Below are 19,076 nucleotides of genomic sequence, written 5' to 3'. Positions count from 1 at the left end.
TATAAAGGAGAAGGCTTTGGTTATATTAGTCACAATGTCTGCAGCTGATCCAACAAAAAACTGTACAAAATAGATGGTCTGCATCCATTAAAGACACTTAACATTACTTTCACAGACTTTCTGGAGAAATATTTAAACTAAAAAATGGGGACAGTAAGTTGATTGATATAGAACATTTCTGTCCCAGCAATCTAAAACTAATAGGGTTATCAATGCATGTAAATAGATGTTTGTGCGGGTAAGAATATCAACCTTGCTTTCAAGCAAAATCAAGCTTATAAGAGTGAGCACCATACCAAGACTAATCAAACAGGTGGTAAGGAAGTAAGGGAACTCAGGCACCACACAGGTTATGTAGAAAGTAAATACAAGGTCAGTCAAAAAGGACTCAAATATCTATACACCAACACACAGAGTATGAGCAATAAACAGGGTGAATTAGAAATTCAAGTAAATGAAGGTAGATATGATATTGTTGTCATTACAGAACTTTGGTGGGATAAAACCCACAAATGGCACATACAGCTAGAGCAGTGGTTCTCAATCTTTTTAATGCTGCGACCCCCAACCGGTCATAAGTCGAGGACTACCCAACCAGTCATAAGTCGACGACTACTCAACCGGTCGTAAGTTGAGGACTTTCCCTGCCCGGGAGCACTGCGCATGTGTGGTGTCGCCCCCTGTGCCGGCCGAGGCGTAGCTGTCAAGCGGCAGAGACGGATCAGGCCGACCACCGGCTGGGCCACCACGCGTGCCAGCAACCCTCCCTGGGCCTGCCGGCCTCCCACCTCCCACCCCTGGCCCTCTTTTACTTACATTTTTAGTAGTTGCTCAGCAGGGAGGGGTGGAAACTTCCAGACAGCTCGTCTTCACTGCAGACAACGTGCAGCACCGTTTGCAGAATGGGACTTTTGGCGGGCTCAGCAGGGCAGAGACAGCCTGGACAATTCCTATTGGCTTTTGAAAGCCAATAGAATTAGACTCTATTCAAGAGAGTCTATTCTATTGGCTTTCAAAAGCCAATAAAATAAAAGGGAGTAGCACAGCTAAGGAAAAGGGGGAAAAATGGCGGACTGTGTTGTTTGGTGAACCCCGTGAAATGGTCGTTCGACCCCAAATGGGGTCACGACCCACAGGTTGAGAACCGCTTAGCTAGAGGGATTTAAATTATTTAAAAGAAACAGACTAAATAAAAGAGGAGGTGGACTTGCACTATATATAAGAACTAACTACATCTCTACAGAAATAGAGCACAACAATGATGAAAACTGTCTTGAATGCATTTGGGTCAATACAAAAGGCGGGGGGGGGGAATGACATAGCCATAGGTGTATACCAACCCAACCAAACAGAGGAAATAGATGAACTTTTTGCTACTCAGTTAATTAAGATATGTAGGAAGCACACCACAATAGTAATGGGGGACTTTAACTACGCTGACATCAACAGGGAGACAAACTCTGCACCAAGTGAAAGATCAAACAGATTCCTGATAAATTTAGCAGACAACTTTGTCTCCCCAAAAGTAGAAAAGGGAACTAGGGGACCAGCCATATTGGACTTAATTCTCATTAACAGAGAAGAAACTTTGGGGGGAAGTGATCATGCAATATTAGAATTCAACATTATGCAAGCACAAGCAACAGAACATAGTTAAACTATGTTAAGAGAGCTAATTTCAATAAACTTAGAGAGAGCTTGGGAAGGATTCCATGGATGACAGTCCTCAAGGAGAAAACAACTAGGAAGCTTGGGAAATTTTGAAAAGTGAGATTATAAAAGCCCAGTCTAGCACAATATCACTGAAGAAGAAAAATAACAGCTCTCAAAATAAACCAGCATGGTTGCATAAAGAACTCTCTTATAAATTAAAAGACAAAAAGGACAAGTATAAAAAGTGGAAAGATGGGCACATAACTAAGGCAGAATATCAGCAAATATCCCAAACCTGCAAAGATGACGTGAGGAAAGCGAAGTCTCAAAATGAATTAAAGCTTGCAACAAAAGTGAAAAATAACAAAAAAAAGCTTCTTTCAACATGTAAAAAACAAGAAAAAAGTCAAAGAAACAATTGGTCCATTAGTGGGAGAAAGTGGCAAAAAGGCAATAGGAAGAAAGTAGAACTAATTAACTCATTTTTTGCATCCATCTTTACACAAAGGGAAAAAGCAGTTCACCCTATCAAAAACAGTACTGTAAAAAACAGATTAGAAACACATGTTAAAATAGACAAGAAAATGATAAGTGAGCACCTGTCCACCCTAAACGAGTTCAAACCACCAGGAGTAGAGAATTACACCCCAAGGTTCTGAAGGAATTGGCAGACATGATCTCTGAACTATATCTTTCAAAGATCCTGGAGCATCGGGGAACTACTAGAGGACTGGAAAAGAGTTGATGTAGTTCCCATCTTCAAAAAAGGAAAAAAAAAATACATCCATGAAAGTACAGACCTGGGAATATTCTGGAAAAGATAATCAAGCACTGAATCAGTGAACACCTAGAGGCAAACAAAGTCATTACCAAAAGCTAACATGGGTTTGTCAAAAACAGATCATGCCAGACAAATCTTATTGCATTCTTTGACCAGGTGACAAAATTAGTGGACCAGAGGAATGCTGTGGATATCATTTACTTGGACTTCAATAAGGTATTTGATAAAGTAGATCACAACCTACTAGTAGATAAGATAGAAAAATGTGGTTTAGGCAGCATCACCACCAGATGGATTCGTAACTGACTAACCAAACACACTCAACATGTAGTCCTCAATGGAACTGTAATACATTGAGGGAAGTATGCAGTGGGATACTCCAAGGCTCTGTTTTAGGCCCAGTACTTTTCAACATCATCAATGATTTGGATGAGGTGATAGATGGGAAATTTGCAGATGACACCAAGCTGGCAGGAATAGCCAACACTCCAGAAGATAGGCTTAAGATACAGAAGGATTTTGACTTGAACATTGGGCATTATCTAATAAAATGAAATTCAATGTTGAAAAAAGTAAGTTTCTGTATTTAGGCAGGAAAAACCAAGTGCACAGGTGCAGTATAGGCCAGTGATGGCGAACCTTTTAGAGACCGAGTGCCCAAACTGCAACCCAAAACCCACTTATGTATTGTTGGGTGCCAGGTGGGCATGGCCCATTGGGTGGGCATGGCTTCGGTGGTAACGGCAGACTGGGTGGGACTAAAAAGTTCAATCAATCAATTCCAACTTTGCGAGATCTTTTTTTTTCCTGAAAAAGTTGAAATTGATTGGTGGTGGAGGCCTAAAGCGAAAAGGTTTTATAAAACTCAGCTGAAGGCCTAGGATTGGGGCGACGGCATGCGTGCCCACAGAGGGGGCTCTGCGTACCACCTGTGGCACATGTGCCATAGGTTCACCACCATGGGTATAGGCAGTACCTCACTCAATAATAGTAACTGTGAGAGGGATCCTGGAGTCCTAGTGGACATTCACTTAAATGTGAGACAGCAATGTGCTGTAGCTGCCCAAAAAAAGCCTACACAGTGCTAGGCTGCATTAACAGAGGGATAGAATCAAGATCACGTGAAGTGTTAATACCACACTATAATGCCTTGGTAAGGCAACACTTGGAATACTGCATCGAGTTTGGGTCACCACGATGTAAAAAAGATGTTGAGACTCTAGAAAGAGTATAGAGAAGAGCAACAAAAATGATCAGGGGACTGGAGGTTAAAACATATAAGGAACAGTTGCTGGAATTGGGTATATCTAGTTTAATGAAAAGAAGGGCTAGGGGTGACATAATAGCAGTATTCCAATATCTCAAGGTTTGCCACAAAGAAGAGGGAGTCAAGCTATTTTCCAAAGCATCTGAAAGCAGGACAAGAAGCAACGGATGGAAACTAATCAAAGAGAGAAGCAACTTAGAACTAAGGAGAAATTTCCTGATAGTTAAAAAAATTAATCAGTGGAACAACCTGCCTCCAGAAGTTGTGACTGCTCCAACACTGGAAGTTTTTAAGAAGAGATTGGACAACCATTTGTCTGAAATGGTATAGGGTTTCCTGCCTAAGCAGGGGATTGGACTAGAAGACCTCCAAGGTCCCTTCCAACTCTGTTATTGTATTGTATTGTATTGTATTGTATTGTATTGTATTCTATTCTATTCTATTCTATTCTATTCTATTCTATTCTATTCTATTCTATTCTATTCTATGTAGAATTTATGGAAGTTTCCATTTTACAAGTAAAATAAATCCAGCATAGTAATAATAATACTTTAGGCTTATGTTGGATAACTCGGAATACAGGGGTATGATTTGATGATAAACTGCACAGGTTTTTTTTAACGTGAAAGTTTCTTATTAGATTATCTCAAATAGCAGATGGTGCCTATTCCACAATCCAGGTAGGATTCACTTAAGAACTGCATCACTTAGCAAAGGAAATTCTGGTCCCAATTCTGGTCATAAGTTGAGGACTACCTGATTTTTCTTTGAAGTTTAGCTATCCGTGTTAATATTTTAGCTTCAATAACAAGTCTGATAGTGTAGTATTGCTGCTGAATCAAGATATCCATGGTCACCAGTTGCTCTAGAGCTGTGTTTCTCAATCTCAATGCTGGATGTGGAATTCTGTCAGTTGAAGTTCATACATCTTAAAATTGCCAAGCTTGAGAAATATTTCTCAAGCTTTTCAACCTTTTCACCCACTGTACCACTTTTAGGATATGGCAATACCCAAGTACCACCAGTCGCCTAGCAAGGTATCAAAAACATGACCCCCCCCAAAAAAGGAAAAAAAGTGATAAAAGTACAGGTAGTCCTTGACTTACAACAGTTCGCTTAGTGACTGTTCAAAGTTACAATGGCACTGAAAAAAGTGCCCCCCCCCCCAAGTCACAGCCGAGCAAGACATCTCCTTGTCCGCCCAGGCTCTTCCTCCTGTCCGAGGTTTTCATTGTGAGTATTTCTGTTGAGGATTGGCAGCGGGGGTGGGGTAGGGGGTTGGTTTTTATTCCCCCCCCCCATCTGCTGGGTGGTTGCAGCAGGTTTTGGTCACTTCACATGACCCTGGGACACTGTGACTGTCATAAATATGAATCAGTTGCCAAGCATCTGAATGTAAATCACAAGACCCTGGAGAGGCTGCAACATTCCAGCTGATCGGCGCTTCTTCTGAGGTCAGTGGAAGTGCCAGGATCAGTGAGAGCTCCAGCTGGAGCCTGGTGCTGATCCTGGCGCTTCCGCTGAGCCCTGACAGCCCTGCAGCTCCAGCCATCTCTCACTCAGGCTTGTGCGGTGCTGCCACTGGTTCAGCTCATTCCCCTCCCCCGCTACCACTTTTCTAGGATGGTCACGTACCACCCGCCAGGTGCCAATGTACCACAGGTGGTACCCGTACCACTGGTTGAAAAGCCCTGATTTATAATGTAGTGTCTGTTCATAAGCAGCAAGTTAGCTGCCACCATATTTTCAGAATGTGTGATTGTTCTTGGGTAAAGGTAATGCAGTAGCTGGATATCTGTGGGATCAGATTCTATGATACTATGCAAAACTAGCAATAAGGTAAGATATTATAAGCATTTCTTGAATTTTTCCCTCCATCTTGCCCATGTGACACTTGTTAAAGGGGGTGAATATGTATTTTCATTAAATGAAGGGTGTAGGAGTAGTCTGTTGAAACGTAAAGCTCTGAATGGTACTGGATGTATGTTTCTTTCCCAGGAATTAAGAAAAGTTTTTAATAGTACTGTACTTTTTTCTGTCTATTAGATAAATAGTATGTAAATGTAATGGACTAGTAAGAGAGAAAGAAATGTCTGTAAAAATGAAACTGAGGCTTACCTGAATCTTAACAACATATAGAGTGAAGGTGGTGTACATTGCAGCACAACATATGCAGCACAACACATCCCACCAGCTTGCCTGCTCTAACTCTGTCTAGGGCTCTTCCACCTCTCTTTCTCTTCTCAGCCAATGTCACCAGTGTCTCAAGGCAGTATAGCCAATGATAATTTCCCAATCTCCTCTCCTCACTTGTTTTCCTGCCTTCACATCTGCTTCTGCAACTGATAACCCAGCTGGCATAAACATTTTCAGCAGATTTTTGTGCATTAAATTTGGAGTCTGTTAAAGTAAGGCCTGTTAAACTGAGCGTTTACCAATCTGCTAAAATGTCAAATACAGATTAAGTTAAATGTGTGAAAATGTATGTGTTACAAAAATAGCTATCTTATTGTGAATACAGGTAGCCCTCAACTTATGACCACAATTGAGCCCAAAATTTCTGTTGTTAAGTGAAACATTTGTTAAGTGAGTTTTGGTCCATTTTATGACTTTTCTTGCCCCAGTTGTTAATGGAATCATTGAAGTTGGTAAATTAGTAACAGGGTTGTTAAGTGAAACTAGTTTCCCCATTGCCTTTGTCAGAAAATTGCAAAAGCTGATCACATGATCCCCGGACACTGCAACGGTCATAAATATGAGTCAGTTGTCAAGCATCTGAATGTTGATCATGTGACCATGGGGATGCTGCAATGGTCGCAAATGTGAAAATGGGCATAAATCACTTTTTTCAGTGACATTAACTTTGAACGGTCACTAAATGATCTGTTATAACTCGAGAACTACCTGTAATTTTGCTTGTCCTAAAGTTATCTAAAGCAATAGTCTCTACAGAATGTGATGGTAAATGGGGTAATGGCGTTCTAATTGTGATGTTCTCTTTTAAGAAGCATATTTCTTGCTTTGCTCCAGAAGGGAAGTAGGTTTACCAATTCGTTATTCTTCCCAGAGGCTTTATTATTGTATAAGTAATTATATGCCTTCCAGACAACCTGTAATTGTTTAATAAATAATATATTTGGAAGAGAAATTGACCATGTAGACAGCTATTTCATTAAACACATTTTAATGATAATAATTCACAGAGAAGATACAGCATATAGCAGGTAATCATAATGGAGTCAAGGTACTTGTACAGTTTTTATTTGAATCTGGGGTATTATAAAAGATGGAAGAAAAGATTATGGTCAAGTCCAGGTGACTAAACAGATACAACTCAACAGTTCTCTTAGCAGCAGAACAGTTTGCCAGTTGCTCCCTTCTGTGATGTTTTTCAATTTCTCTGGCTCTCCTACTGTCCTGGTATCCACGGCTGGTCTCCCACATCTATGTACAAACTAGGTCCAATCCAGCTTTGCTTCCAAGCCCAATCACATTTGATCAGAAGCTACTAAGGCTATTTTAAATTCATCGTTGATATTCGTAGAAATTGTGAAAGATTTACATCTCTACATCCTTTTTGTAATTTCATTTAGCACTTACAAGCCCAGCACAAATTTTGTGTATGTGTGTGCCTGCGTGTGTGCACATGTACTCTAAATATATAACACCTTCTAATAGACTGGTCTATTCTGGAAGATCCTATCTTTTCCCTAGGATATGAAATACATACTATGTATATGATTCAATGATGAGAACTATGCAGTTGTCTCGCGGCTCGGAACTTCTCTCCCCAGGAGAAGGGGAGGAGGTGTGCTTTCCTCAGATAGTGGTAGAGCTCCCCGAGACGCCAAAGGTTTTTTTTTTTTTTTTTTTTGGTGGTTGGAGGTTGAGAGCTCCCAAGGAGTCTGAGGTGTTCTCCACATTCCAGGATGCCTTTGCCTTGATTTTTCTTCAGGGCAAAGCTAGACGCTGCTTCCACATCTGCACTTAAAATGGATTTGTGAGTAAAATTTAAAGCAGACAGAGCTGACCAGGAGAGATTAAAATGGTGATTATTTTGAGACTTTAACTCTGGAAAAGAATTTATCTTCTCCTTTTTTTCAATTAAGAGTGGTGAAAAATGGCGCTGAGATGTTGATTCTTTGAGTGAAAGGACCGGAACTTCTATTTGGAACAATGTAACAGATTTTGTATTTATATAAAATGCAAGAATCTTCTTTTTTTCTTTTAAGGGGGCTTTTGTCTTTTTTCCTCCCTTTCTTTTTTTCTTTTTTCTTTGGTATTTGTTGATTTTATAAGATTTTAGCAGACTTTTTAATAAGTGGTTTTTAAAACTAAAATGGCTTCAAAGCGTCTTGGAGCTTCTGTTGTTTCTAAAGCCTCGATCTTCCCGGTAATGCAGACAGCTCAGTAAGCTAAGTTTAAGGTACCACCACTTTCTCCATTGTCATCAGTATGTATACTGAAAGATCTACAGGATGCCTTGGGAAATATGGCACGACAGATTAAAGAAGAGATGGAGGAATTTTTTGAAAATAAAATCAGAGAAATGAGAGAGGACATACTGTTTGCGTTTCGAAAGTTCGTTGATCATATAGAACATCTGGATGATCGTATTGTTGATGCTGTGGAAAACTGGAAGAAACTGGAAGATCGAATTGACAAAGTAGAAAATAAGGTGGAAATAATACAAGATGAAATTACTATGTTACAATATAAAGACATGGAATTTGCTTTAAGAATAAGGGGAATGAAGGAAAACATGCAAGAGGATTTGAGACAAGTGGTAGTAAAAGATATAGCTTTCATTTTGGGGGCTGAGCCTGAAGAAATACTGAGAGACGGAAAAAGTTTTTAGGGTTAATTCAAGGGTTGCGAGGCAGAGGAATTTGCCATGAGACATGGTTATTTATTTAATAACATCACTTTGTAATGAAATTTTACAGGCTTTTTATAAGCAGAGATTTTAAATTGCAGCTAAAGATGTTATAATTTTAAAAGAAATACCTTCAAAAATTCTTAGAAAAAGAAAGGATTTTGCTTTTTTGGCTGATGAGCTCAAAAAACAACAGGTCCGGTTCAGATGGGAGATACCGGCTGGAATAGTGGTGAATTATGCGGGGATATATTATAGGCTTAATACAATTTCAAAGGTGAAAGATTTTTACACCTCTGTTTTGAAGGTGGGCTCTCCATCATCTTCACGACTTGAGATAATAGAAGAAAAGTTGGAAGAGCAGCCGGTTGATATAGGAGACATACAGGCTGAACCTCTGCAGCAGTCTCTTGTGACAGAAGATTTTTTAAAGAAACCGAGAATGACTCGTGCACCCTATAGACGTAAAGAAAAAGAAGAGCAGAAGGCGGATGTTGGAATAAAGAAAAGGAAATGATGAACTTTTGTAGTATTTTTTTGAGATAGAAGATGTTTTAAAGGAATAGTAAATGATTTGTGTAATATGTAGATGTAAAGAAAAAGAACAATAAATGTTAGTTTAGCTGGTAGTTTGATTTAGTATGTTTTAAAGGAATAGTGAATTGCTTGTGTAGTATGTAGATGTAAAGAAAAGAATAATAGAAGGTGTTGATTTAGTGGAAAAGTTTAAATATTTGGGAGTATATATTATAAATTTTTTAATTTAAAGTATATAAAAATAATTATGAGATATTATGGGTAAAGGTGTAAAAGAATTTAAATTCTAATGATCTCTGTTGATGAGAATTTTAGTGATTAAAATGAATGATTTGCTAAAAATTTTTAAGTAGAAGGGTATTAATAAATTTACTTAAGGATGGGGGGGGGGAAGCAAAGAGCCAAGTTTATTGAATGTAAGTTTGTTGGTGGGGTTATATTGGAGGGAAAATCTTGTGTTTATTATGGATGAATGGTTGTTTAAAAGAAATATACACCTCAGTGTGGAGAAGATGGATAAATTACATGTAGAGTAAATATGGGATTTAATGGATAAATTATGATTAGAGTTGATATGGTATTAAAAAGTATTATTTAGATTATGAATAATTTTTAGTTTTTAATTTGGAATTGCTTATATTGTTATGTTTGTTTTTTTAATTTGCTTAAATTTGTTTTGTATTCGAGTTAAAACACATTATTGATTTTGTTATTTGTATAGTTGGATAAGTTTATTTAGAATTTGCTTGTTTATTTGTAACCCTGTAACCAGCTCTGGGAAGTGAGGGGGGGAGGGAGGGAGGGAGGGGGTTATTCTAGGGGGGAATATTGTTAAAAACTTGTATAAAACTTTTCAATAAAAAAAATGATGAGAACTATGGATTTGCATTATCACATTTATTATATCAATATACAAGAGAAACAATTTGGAAGTAATGCTATGATGAGATAGAAAAGGGCATGTAGCCCTTTTTGAAATATAATGATTTGAATCTGCATCAAAGCTAGAACAAAATACATACATTTGTTGAAAATACTTAAAATCACAGTTAGCTTGCCAAAGTACTTTGTTCATTTTGAACAGCTAACTGAGCATTCCTGTTCTCATGATCCAGCACTATTAAAGATGAAATAATATAATGTATCATTTCCAAATATATATTATGATAGGAATATCCTGCAAAATAGACACTTTTGCAAGGAACAATGGTTTGAAACTGATATAATCTAAGTTATTTTACAAAAAACATAGATAGTTCTAATAGAAATGTAAAGTAATGTTCTATTGTTTTATGCAGACATTTAGGGATAATAATTTAACAAGATGCTTACATGAATTTACAACTATCTGGGTTCTTTTATTATAGTGAGAAAATGGTCACTATCCTTTCAGGAAATAATACTCTTTTGCTATACCTGCCCTTGGCAGGGAACTCTCCCCCACAAGGGTTCAGGTGGCCCTGACTTTACTGGCCACAACAATCAAAGAAATCAATAGAAAATAACAAAAATAAAGATAAAAGATGGTAAGTACAATGGAAGTCTCACTGTCCCCTGCTAAAGGCCTGGTTGAAGAGCCAGGTCTTCAAAGCTTTTTTAAAGAACAGAAAAGTGGGGGCTCTCTGGATCTTGGGGGGAATCTCGTCCCAAAGGACAAGCAACGCTACAGAGAATGTGCGCTTCTGAGAGAGGACATTGTTTAATCAAAGGAACCCGGAGCACAGCAATCAACCAGTAGAAGAGCTTGCCTTCCGAAGTTGTGGATGCTCCATCCCTGGAGGCTTTCTAAAGGAGACTGAAATGGTATAGGGTCTCCTTCTTAAGCAGGGGATTGGACTAGAGGACCTCTAAGGTCCCTTCCATTATTCTATGTTCTGTTTTACCACTACAGGATTGAATTGGCCAAGAAAATGTTATGGGAGGCAGATAGTTCCTCAAGTAACTAGGCCCTATGCCATGTAGGACTCTATAGGTAACAACCATCACACTGAATTGCACAAGATTCTTGATTATGTGCTGATTATACATTGCTTCTGTATGTTTCTTTTGGTTTCCTATGGTATTTATTCCATTTTTATTTTATTGTTGTATGCCACCCAGAGTCACAGACTTTAAGAGGCAAATGAATAATGTTTATATGTATTAGAGACAACTTCATGTAGTGAAACATGAAAATGTTTCATTCCAAATTTCCACAAACTATGTAGCAGTACTTTTTGAAATATATATTTAGCTGATTAAGAAGTAGCCCCAAGGTGTCGAGGCCAATCATTTTTGCATTTTAGAAGTGGAGGTTTAAAGGAAGAAAATTGTAATTGTTAAAAACTCCAACCTCCTGAAAGGTTTGCCAAGGGTAAGGAGTTACAGGGCAAAAGGGGTATAATGGTACGTGAGAAAGACCTTAGGAGATGGGACAAAGAGATGCTGTCTAGGAAACCGTCAGAAAGGAGACAATATAGCCCAAAGCTGGATAGTGGGCAAAGCAAGATGCTGAGAAGAGACTGACAGGAGATTTGTACTTTCAGACTTCCAAGACTCAGTTTAGATAGCCTTATAATAAAGTAGTATTTCCTGTCTGTACCTGAGAAACAGAGTTTTAATGCCTCTGGAAAAATGAAAAAAGCTCTCAAAATTCCATCAGCTCCAAATAGTGTGATGATTTAAATCCTACACATTCTGGTGGTATCATAATACTCCAGCGCTTACATCAGGCAATTCAAAGAATTGTACTGTACTGTAGCTTGAAAGTTGATCAAAGATTGCCAACCTTACAGAGATCAAAGCGAAAACATCCTGATGATTGAAAAGATCTTTCATTTATGCAGTTCAAAAAGCATACAGTCCAGTTTTGCTACCCTAGAATTTGATAAGGTGTATCTTAAATCTTTATATAAGAAAGAGTGGATTGGGTGTCTAAAAGTAAAGATAATAATAAGAAAGAGCTCCATGACCCATAAATTGTTTTGTCTTCATCTCTGACAAAGCACTGAAAATCTAAGGATGTCCTTCATCCTCCACATTTTTGCACTCCTAATTTAGTTGTTCACCTAAACAGAGATCCAGAAGAAAACAGATTTGTATTATCTTGGCATGTTGCTAGAGCTGAAATTCATTATTATTATTTTCACAATTTGGCAAGCAGAATTTTAAAAGAAAGAACCAGGCTACCAACAACTTTTCCAACATCCTCTGAAGAGAAGTTCTGCCGAGGGCTAGACAAATATAAAAAACCAGCAGCATAGTAATGATTGCTCAACACAGCTTCAGTAACTTGTAAAGAGTGGAACTACTCTGATCTTAACCATATGCCCAAGCCCAGAATGTCACCATGGGATCAGCCTGTCCAAGGACAATTGCATTATGGACACTTCAACTAGTGCTTGACTAGATGAGATTAGAAAAAAAGTGAATTCCCCCACCAGATAAATTTGTTAATCACAGCGAACAGGTTATTGATAATAAATGCTAATTTACAACACATCCTATTTTTCTCCAGAAATATTTAGTTCAGGTACATGTAGAATATAATGGCAAATCCAGATTTTATTTACTGGACTGAAACACGGAAAATTATTGGTTGTTCTAAATTCTTTGTGTCCTTAATCTATGAGAGGAATGCATTTTTACTAAATCTTGAGAGAACAGCTTAAGAAATGGTATATTACTGTAATGGTTAGAAATATATTGGAAAGTGCCTATTTAATAAATTTCATAGAAGTACTAAATACAAGAGAAAATTAACAGCCTATGGTAGTATATCTAACACAATAACCATTTACTAGTTTTCTTTCTTCCTTATATCCATAGTATATAGCTTGTAACTCTGGTAAAGATGAAGGGGAAATATGCTTGGCCTAAATTATTAAACAAATTCACTCTATGCATACTTCATCGAAATCATATACAAACAGGAAAAAAGATGCACACTATAGTCTTCACAAATAAGAATCCAGAAAGACTTTATGATCAGAAAAATAACAAGTAAACAATATCAAATTTGATAAATTTCTCAAATGTATATCTCTCAACTCAGCCTCAGTTCAATTAATGCTTGCCTATAGTTCCTTTGATGAATGCCTTCATGTGAAGATTATTTTGATACTCAAAAAGCAAACAGCTTTGGGCATGACATGATATAGAAAAAGAAACAAGAAGCCAAGAGTAAACAAGTCCTGCCAATAAAACCATTTGACATTTGATGTTTTATCTCCACTGCCTAAAATACAACCAAGCTGCTCCTGTATCAGGAAGTTTCATCATCTGACTGGGAGGAAAATAGCACGACTCCTATTTTAGTCAAGTGGAGAAATTTGAAAAAAGCGTTGCCGCATATTTCAATGTTTTGGCCAGACAGATCACTACCACCACCACCCAAAATCAAAGAGGAATATGTACATTGTGAAAGCATAAAAGTGTCTGTGTTTTCAATAGTCAGGCAAACAAGCTGAACATATTCTTTAACATTAAGAAATATATGTATGTATGTATGTATGTATGTCTATAAAAGTGCAGATTTGTTTTATTTTAAAAATAAAGATGTGAAAAACAGCTTTTTGAATGATGAATTGGTGATTTTAGTATGGAGCAGGATAAAAAAAAGAAACACTTAATGTTTTCCTAATTATTCCTCTGCTCTCCTCCCCTCAATTCTTTTCACTTTCCATTTCATTTCATAACTCTATTTTGAAAACATATACCCTATTTTCTGATATAAAATTATTCAATATAATTTCTTTGTTTCTAGTGAAGACAACATCTTAAAAGTGTTTTCTCAGCGGAAGCAATTAATGCTCTCCTTTGTTGTCTTCCCTGAAGTGTTAACTCATGTTAAGTTAAACATATTGAAATCAAATAAAGAGTCAGTCTAATGCTTATTTTGTAAAATAAGAGACTGAATATGTTGAGTCCAGATTTAGATATAGCAAATTGACAGAAATGAAGATGCTTAAGTTATCTTCTCTGTGACACTGGTACAATCTGAAAATGTTAGAAAAAGAATTGGGAAGGGATTCTATAAGGTGGTGTAGGATGCTGAGCAGAACAGGAAAATAATCAGGCAGAGGTACTATCCATTTACGGGGTGCCAGTTCATATTCTTTTACCAATCAATCCTATATACATTTTCTCAAGAAATAAAAACCTCTTATGTTCAACTGCTCTTACTAAGTCTGCATAAAATTACTGATTTATTTAACTAATATCTGCAATGCTAATATTTCTTTAACATTACACAGTTCCTGAAGACTGAGTCAGGTAAATTTTTAAAAATCCAAATAGTATTCCCCCCCCCCCAATAACTTACTTGACACCAGTACTGGAGAGTGAACAAAGAACACACTGTCCAAGAGGAAATCTGCACAGAATGTTACTGTTTGTTCTCTATGAATGCAGAGGTATATCTGCTAAAAGAAAGGCATTCCATTCCTCTCCAGAGATTTCCCCTTCATTCAGTAGAACGGCAGCTCTGTGTTCACATCCCTTCCATTCAAGTTATGTTAGCCTGTCAGTTAAGATCCTTATTTGCTAGGCAGCCCTTTGCTACAAAAATTAATCCTAGACTTCAACTTGGCTTTACTTGCTCCTAATACGAAAGCAATTATTTGTATGCAATTTGCTCTTGGAAGCTATGTGAGGGCATTTAAATATTGAACTAGTGGAAAATTACTGTGCAGAAAATGTTCTTTGGCACATCATTCTTGCAACTCAAGTATTATTTTCACAAAACATTAATACCATAACTACATATTGATATGTTTGCCAGCCTTCACCTTCCCCAATGGACAAATTGGAGAACTCTTATTTGGAGAACTGCATTCAGATTAATTATTTGGAGAACTACATTCAGACTAATTCTTATTTCAGGTTGTAGTTCTTTTGGCTTTATTCTGTGTTTGCCCCAATTACTCCTTACATTTGCTCTGCCTCAGTGAAATATAAGAAACCGTATAACTGGTGAGTTCCAGAGAACAGAACATATGGGTGGAGCATTGTATTAGTGGCAACCCTTCTTTAAAAAAATCTTCCAAGTCATTCTCTATTTTTATTCTAATTCTGTGTCCTCTTAATTCTAGCAGATATTCTGTGACTGATTGCTGTTGTTATTCTTGGCTGATGACTATAAAATACTACCCTTTCCCAATCTGCCATCAACTGTATGTTTTGAGAGAGCAACCCAAATTCCTAAGTAGCTGTCAGACCAACCTTCATCATTAACCTTCATCTGCTAAATGAAGAAAGAACTGAAAGAAGAGAAAGGGGTGATTAAAACAAGTTTAAGGAAGGATACTGACGATATTGATATAAATTGTTATTCAAAGAAAAAATGACACAAAGGAATTTTAACCAAGGATAGAGGTAAGGATAGAGTTAATAAACAAAAGGAAGCTAAAGGAGGCAGCAAGTCAAAACTAGTTCATGTACTCAGGAAGAGATGCAGCTTTTCTTGTACGACAACCCTGACGTACAGGCGGCTGTTGGCAGGCTGTGTGTTACTGAAAAACTTAAATGAATCCTAAAAGGTATTGTATCAGCATATGGTGGACTCATAAACAACAACAACAAAACCCACAAACCTACTCTATTTTTTATTTCTGTAGGTTTTTTCTGATTTGATCAGCACACTGTAAAAATGAAGATTTTCTCAAATAAATGTCCAATTCTGAAGAGCAAATGATTTGCTGCCAACTTTAGACTCATTTAAATCTTTTCAAATGCAATAATCAGACAGAAAATAAAAATTCAAGAGATTAAAATATCATTCTCTTAGAATTAACTGTGAACATAGTTAGCATTTGATAACTTTTTTCTGAATAATTAAGAGTTGAACAAAAGTTGAACAACCTTGCAAAACTTTTATATAATATGTGAATATGAGATATTGAATGAAAAAGAAAGAAAGAAAGAAAAAAGAAAGAAAGAAGGTAAGTATAGCTCTTGTGGCAGGTTCTTATAGAATGATAATTTATAATCTAGAAACGTCAGCTAAGAATGCAGAACAGAACTGCAAATCCTTAAGATATACACACAAAAGAAGTAGAGAATTACCAGTCAGAAGAGTCTTCTTGTTTTTGAAATGTCGGAGATATCAATATTTTTGTTCTTGTACATCCAGATCTTGTTAACCCAGTCTTCTCTTAATGCTTAGTTCCTCTAAAGGTCTAAGTTTAACTGAAGAACAAGAACCTGCAATCAAGAGAAAAAGAGAAGGCGATAAGAGCAGGAAAGAATTTCAGCTGCTGGCTGCTGCTACTGTTCTAGAAGCATTTGAGCTATTTTCAGCACTCAACGGGTTTGTCCGCAGTAAGAGAAACCAGAAAAGTAAATGGGCAGGAAACTTAGGAGAACTTGGTCTGCTGCTCAGATTCCACATCCACTTTTGAAATGTTGAGAAAAATCAATTTTCAGGCTATTCAAAAAAGTTTCTGTTTGCACCAGAACCAGACCATAATCACCTTCATTTTTCTTGGACCCAGTAACCAATGTGGCAAGCACAGAAAATGTTGTGTTTCTAATAGACTCAAGCCAATTTCTCTGAACAGGAGTTCATTCTCCCCTTACTTTATTTATTTTGTATCCTTCTGGCATCAGTGTCCAGGAGCAAACTTAACTTCCTAAAAGGGAAGCCACCAGTTTATTTCCAGTTTGCAATTAAATTTTTGAAATCATTCACTCAACTATTTCTGAATGTTACTGACAGAGGCTGTTGACATTGTAGTATTTAACTAACAGGGAATCCGAAACCAATTACATTTTCACTCACTGCCAGAAAAGATAAACAATCAAGCTCTCTTCAATTTAGAATGGCATAATTATTATATATTTGGTATATTTAGGCACTTACCACATTCAAAATATGTTCAACACGTAATTTTTTTGTTTTAAACTTTTAATCTTTAGATTAAGAGTTTTTGTATTTTTATGGGTTTGAACCTTTGATGTTGTATAGTTTGCTGAAGCACTATAAATAAAGCACTATTTTAGAAACTTTTAAGAAAAATCTATCTTTGCAGATGGAAAACTATGACTGAGAGGTGGAGATCTTGGCAGGACCAAATTTAAGAAAATATCTCCATTTTAAGGGGATCATTACTATCAGGAAGGAAAAAGTAATTATTTGTGAATTAACCCTTTCCCATGTCAGTGAACTTTGCAGGATGTCTAGAAGTTTGTGTATTGTTTGATTTCCTAACTGTATTTTTCAGAAGAAATCCTACATCATCCAGAAACCACCAGATTACTCATATTTATTTTGAAATATTCTTCAAAGGATTTTCCCCATTAGATTGGAAAATTAGTATACACACACAAAACAAACCAATTTTTAAATCTTTCACTCAGGTTCCAGGCCTATCAATTTTTTTATAACCTGTTGAAAGGGATAAATTAATCCTATACCTTGGTGCTTGATACCCAGGATATTTTCAAGATGAGAGGGAAGAAGTAATACAAAATTCAGCAATAAAATCTCACATAGGAAAGTGTTTCTTTTTAAGAAAAATACTCAACTAATGGATTTCGTAGAATTCATATTTTATTCAAGTAAGACAGAATGAACATTCTCTGGAACAATTTCTTCAATTGTCTCTGATTAAATATAAGCAATATTTATAAAATATTCTACTAATTGGTATACACTCGGTTTCATAAATACTGCTGAGCCATAATTTTGTTTGCTTTTGCCAATGTACTTTGTGGGAGGAAAGTTTTGAACGTAGCCAGTGCTGCATTTAGCAAGCTGCAAATTGTGATTAAGCAGGTGTGAAGGACTCTTTCATATTAAACTGTGATATTACAAAAGCGTCAGAGCTCAACCTTCAGATTCATTCAATCATCACTCTCGCTATTCCATTTATGGATGCCCCTTGCATTTCTCTTCTCTAAATGGGAGAATGAGGAACCATTAATAATTTAATAATATAGTTCTAAATAACTAAAATGAGAAGGAAGGAAGGAAATTAGCATGCTTAATTTCTTTTGCATTCACATTGGGCATCAATAGGAACCACAAGAGTTTTTGTATATAGAAGGACTTAACTTTATCTCCTAGTTAAGTCCCCAGTTAAAAAGGATTGGGCAACAGGTCATGGAAAGGAAAAAACAGTAATTATGGCCTAGATGGACAGATAGTCTAAACTGGTATAAGCCTGCTTATGTAATTTCAGACAGAACTGACCAGGAAACTACAGTAGTTTTGAAACTTAAAAATTATAAGCCAATCATATTAGTTTTAATTGGTAGAATACTGCATGACTAAGTGTCAGTATATCTACCTAATTTAGATAATTGCTTATTCCAGTAAAACTAGCAAGTAAGTTTTAGGTTTATATTCTGATTAACTGATTCTTTTGTTTAACACTAAACAGGTCTATTTTTTTAGCAGAAAGGAAGAGCAAAAATGCAACAAATCAAAGCTTTATCAACACCTTCATGGAAAATTAGAATTAAAAGGATAATTATAGGCAAGGGAGCTGCCTTATTATTTATATCTTCTGTTTAAGTAGCAACCAACCTAACTTTGAATCATTTGGGGAGGAAGAAGGGCATGACCAATGGATTGCTTTTGTACATGGAGCTGCACAGATTTCTAGTTTGCAACCAGAGATTGCAAACTATACCTGATATTCAGTGTATATTCTATTATATACTGAGGAACAATGAGTTCAAACTGTTTCAGCACTGACAGATCTGTGGCTTATTATTTTTGATCCAAAAATTAAACAGCTACGGAGTGCCTTTAAGATAATAGAGCTTTCTGGTAACATGGCTGCCATGCACTTTTATGTTACTTAGCTTATCATCCAGCCCCAAGAAGTCCATATATATTTGATACATTCTCCATTTTGCATTGGTTCTGTGCAGAGGTTTGCCTTTTGTAATGCATTACCCATAAACCTTAACTACCAAAAAGCTAGACCATAAACTTTACTATATTAACAGGCCAGTCATCAATTCTTGCTAGTAAA

The 19,076-nt window shown here is 36.7% G+C and overlaps 1 protein-coding gene across 36 annotated transcripts in view; it reads right to left on the bottom strand.

The window, feature by feature from the left end:
• SORBS2 (sorbin and SH3 domain containing 2) overlaps positions 1 to 19,076 on the bottom strand; it is a 205,273-nt gene that overhangs the window by 153,977 nt on the left and 32,220 nt on the right. For 30 of the 36 annotated variants that reach the window (XM_039330701.1, XM_039330706.1, XM_039330690.1 and 27 more), the window contains exon 2: positions 16,159 to 16,296. The gene's annotated coding sequence lies outside the window, so the exon portion shown is untranslated. The other 6 variants (XM_039330697.1, XM_039330719.1, XM_039330718.1 and 3 more) reach the window with 4 other exon arrangements.

The sequence above is a fragment of the Crotalus tigris genome, unplaced genomic scaffold (assembly GCF_016545835.1).
Source record: "Crotalus tigris isolate CLP2741 ecotype Arizona unplaced genomic scaffold, ASM1654583v1 scf7180000024432.2438137, whole genome shotgun sequence".
Classification (NCBI taxonomy): Eukaryota; Metazoa; Chordata; class Lepidosauria; order Squamata; family Viperidae; genus Crotalus; species Crotalus tigris.
Note: the sequence above shows the minus strand (reverse complement) of the source record. Positions and strands in the feature narration are given on the sequence as shown.